Source organism: Mus caroli, unplaced genomic scaffold (assembly GCF_978045245.1).
Source record: "Mus caroli unplaced genomic scaffold, Mus_caroli_1 scaffold_10, whole genome shotgun sequence".
Classification (NCBI taxonomy): Eukaryota; Metazoa; Chordata; class Mammalia; order Rodentia; family Muridae; genus Mus; species Mus caroli.
The window spans coordinates 96,357,696-96,361,942 of NW_028227265.1; positions in this window are offsets into that span (position 1 = coordinate 96,357,696).

Genomic DNA, 4,247 nt, shown 5'->3' on the forward strand with positions numbered 1-4,247 from the left:
TACCTCCCCCCCCCCAGGTCATCTCTGCTTCCACTGTCCTCATGGGCCATATCATGAGGACCCACAAGATGCAGGGAGACCCACACAATACAATAAAAACAATCCCAAAGGTTAAAATCTTATCACCCTGAGAAACAGGTGGCAGGCACCCATTCAGCAGGTTTTATCCTAACACTCCTTTCTTTTAAGACTGTAAACTCAACTTTGTCATATCTTCATGGAATTAGTTATATTCTTCATGCTGCTTTAGGGATGATGAGAGATTTGGTGAACAAAGCCAGACCGCATATGATAGAACTCTCAGCCATATCAATCGCACCACAACTTGTAGAGCAATCTACTCAAACGGTCAGGACGTCCTCGGGAGAGTTGCTAACGCTCCATTTGAGGCTTAGGTTCTTGGGCCTCTCAGAGTTGCACCAACTGGATGTTTTCCTAACCACAACACAGGATGCTTACTTCTGGGTACCCTGCCTCCAGCTTTCCTGCCAGTATGGTCTACAGAGTGAGCTCCAGGACTGCTAGGGCTACACAGAGAAGCCTGTCTCAAACAAACAAACAAATGAGCAAAGTCACAGAGGGTCTGAGTAAGTTATACAAGGTATATGGAGAATAGGACTTGAGAATAACATGTTATATGATTAAGGTTTATAAAGTCCCAAGTTTATAATGGTCTATTCATGCTAACAGTAGCTGATGTAAAGATGTATGTCTAATCAGTTATGCCTTTGCTAGCTTTGTTGAGCTTTAGCTAACTGGAAAAACTGAGCCATACAAAAATCTGTGACATTGTGTAAAATACACCATCAAAGGATTAGGGAAACAAGGTTCCCAACCTTCTCCATAGACTGTAGCTACAAAGTTTAATTTGATACTGAAATAAAGCTCAATTCAAAATCATAATTTTTAATTGAATATTTAACTGAATGTAATTGAAAATCTGAATAGGGATAAGATTATAAAATCCTAATCTAAACTAGGTGGTGGTAGCGAACACCTTTAATCCTAGCATTTGAGGGGGCAGAAGCAAGTGGATTTCTGTGAGTTCAAGGCTAGCCTGGTCTACAGAGTTAGTTCCAGGGCAGCCAGAGATACATAGAGAGTTCCTGTCTCAGAAAACCTACACATGGGCTGGAGAGATGGGTAAGAGCACTGACTCCTTTTCCAGAGGTCCTGAATTCAAATCCCAGCAACCACATGGTGGTTCACAACCATCTGGAATGAGATCTAATGCCCTCTTCTGGTGTGTCTGAAGACAGCTACAGTGTACTTACATATAATAAATAAATCTTTAAAAAAAGAAAAGAGTCATAAAATGTGGCCTCCCTTCCCCCAGCCTGGAACTTGCTTGCTCAAGGGTGGAGCTAACTGCTCATTCGTCCTGCCACGCCTACTGCTGGAACCTGCCTTTGCTGCCTGGAGGCACACACGTGTTCGTCCTGCTACTGGACCCTGAGTTACTTGGCGGGAAGTTGGGTTCCCTCCCCCTTCCTTTATAACTGAGTGTCTGAAAATAGTAAAATTGAGCCTTGATCAGAATGTTTGTTGTCTTGGCTCCATTGTTTCTTCCGCCCCGTCTAGATTCCTCTCTTTTCAGTTCGAACTGCCATTCTCAGTTGAACCGTTCGTGTTGTGGACTGCGGGCAGGCCACAACAGTTGGCGCCAGAACTGGGACCTGAAGAATGGCAGAGGGATGCTAAGAGAAACGACTGCTGTGTGGAGCTCCACAAGAAAGGAAAGGATCTTCGTATCGGAGGAGCATCGGAGCAACGGACAGGTACACATGCTAGCGCTAGCCTAAAATTTCAGTTTTGTAAAGTGTTGCTGAGGATGCGGTAGGATACGAATCAAGTTTGAATCAGTGCTGACCCAACACTGTTTCTGCTTGGGGTCAGTAGTTCGTTAATCGGAACTAGATATGGAGACAGGCGGTGTGCCGCAGCTTTTTAGAAAGCTGCTTAGGTGGAAGAAGGAAGGGTTCAAAGTCATGGATCAGGCGGTTGTTTTTAGTTTTCAGGAGTTGCTTCGGGCCAGAGGGGTAAGGCTTGAAGTACAATTAGTAAGAAATTTTTTAGATAAGATAGATAGCTGTTGTCCATGGTTCAAAGAAGAAGAAACGATAGATTGTGGAACCTGGGAGAAAGTTGGTGAGGCCCTGAATATCGCTCAGACAGATAATTTTACCCTAGGTCTCTGGGCACTTGTAAATGATGCTATAAAAGATGCAACTTTTCCAGGGCTAAATCGCCCTCAGGCGGAGCTTGTGGTATCTCAGGAGGAGTGCCTATCAGAGAAGGCCTCCTCAGAAAAAGATCTTCTTAACTCAAAAATTGATAAATGTGGAAACTCTGATGATGGACTGAATTTTAACAAAAATCACTCAGATAGAGGAATTGCCCATTACCTTAATGAGAATTGGTCCTCTTGCGAATCTCCCGCTTCACCTATAGTCACCACTTCGGGAGGTGCTACTCATAGGGACACACAGCTAAGCGAGTTAGAGTTTGAGATTAAGCTTCAGAGGCTGAGTCTCTTAAGATATTTCTAGTTTAGATAATGATTAATGTGGTTCCTATCCTAAATAGTAAAATTTAAGATAAGATATAAAGCAATGCCTCTTTATTAAAGCGTTAAAGCTTGCTTTAATAGGTATTCATAGGTATTAATTGATATCCAAACTTCGTAATATGATAGTAATGCTTCTAATATTGATTTTAACAGTGATAAATTGTTTTAAACATAGGTTTTGCTTTCCCAAAGTTGTAGATATTATCCTAACCTTGCACAAAAACTTAAAAATTATGGTTAAAACTGCCATTGTTCCATTGACTGCAGCTTGCAGTTTGATTGCAAATTTAAGATTAATGCTCAGATTAAAAAGTATTTTACCTTTGAGTCAATACAGGGCTCTGGGCAGCCCCAGAGCGGCTTGTGGCCCTTTCTTTTGTTTTGCAAACAATGCCTAAAAAAGTTTTTCCCTGTGTTCAAGAAAATTTCTTTTTAACAGTGTTACAGATCTATTCAGATGTTTAAAATAATGCTTAAATTCAAAGATTTTTGCTTCTAGTAAACTGGTAATCACTAGAAAATTTTGCCTCTACGTATGGCTAATATAGCTTTACATTATGTAAGAAAAATGTTTATTGTTTCTGCTTCTTTACAAGAAGCCAAAAGTTTTAATCTTTCAGTATATATTGTTTCCTAAGTGGAAAGTATTTTATTAACTAATGCTTCTCAAGGGAAGTTTACCTTAAATCCTTGCTTGTCATTTTTCCAGTTTAGACTAGCTTCTAGCCTTTTAACTTTATGGCAATAGTACATCAGAGACTGTATATTCAGACTTAGTAAAATTAGTCATTAATAGAGTCATAATGATTTTTCACTCTTCTTCAGTGTGACCAGCCATTCTAACTCAATCTTAGACTGGTCTAATATTCAGTTCAATTATTAGAGATTCCTATGTTCTAAATTACCTAGCAAAGTTAATTCAGAGCATTTCCCCCAAGGTCACCAAAGGCTCATCTTGCCTTCACCTTATTTGTCCTAAACTTTTTGCAAACTGACATTAAAGGTCAGTCTGCAGCGGAACGCCACTGGCACCCAGTTACTTCTAATTCTTATGCATTGGTAAAATGGAAGGACGCCCTGACTAATAAATGGAAGGGTCCGGATCCAGTTCTAATCTGGGGAAGAGGCTCGGTTTGTGTTTTTTCACGAGATGAAGATGAAGCACGGTGGCTACCAGAGAGATTAATTCGTCAGGTAAACACAGATTCTGTCTCTTCTCGTAAGTATCATTCTAAAGACTAAAATTCCTCTTGTGCTTAGAGTTCAGCTGGGAGTGGAAGCTCTCAGAAACGCTGTATTCCTCTGAGCCAATTCCCCTACAGGAGGCCGGAGATTAGCTTTAGTTTTACAATTTGCATCTAAATAAAGTACCTTGACTTCTCCAAACAGAAAATTTACAGTGCTACTCTCTCATTGTTTAGAATTCTTCCTTTTCTCAAGCAGGTCAATCTACATTCTCCGGTTCTCCGCCCCTAAGAGCAAACAGGTGGTACTGCTAATCTCCCTTCCAAGGACATCCCAGCATGTGGTTTTCAGTCTAAGATAAGATTTAGATTTACCAGGAGAGCTAGGGAAGTAGAAATTTCATATATATTTACAGAGATTAGTTCTTATTTTGATAGAGATGGGCTTAGTCCCTTAGCTGGCCTCTGGCTTTTCACCCTTGCTGTTACTGCAA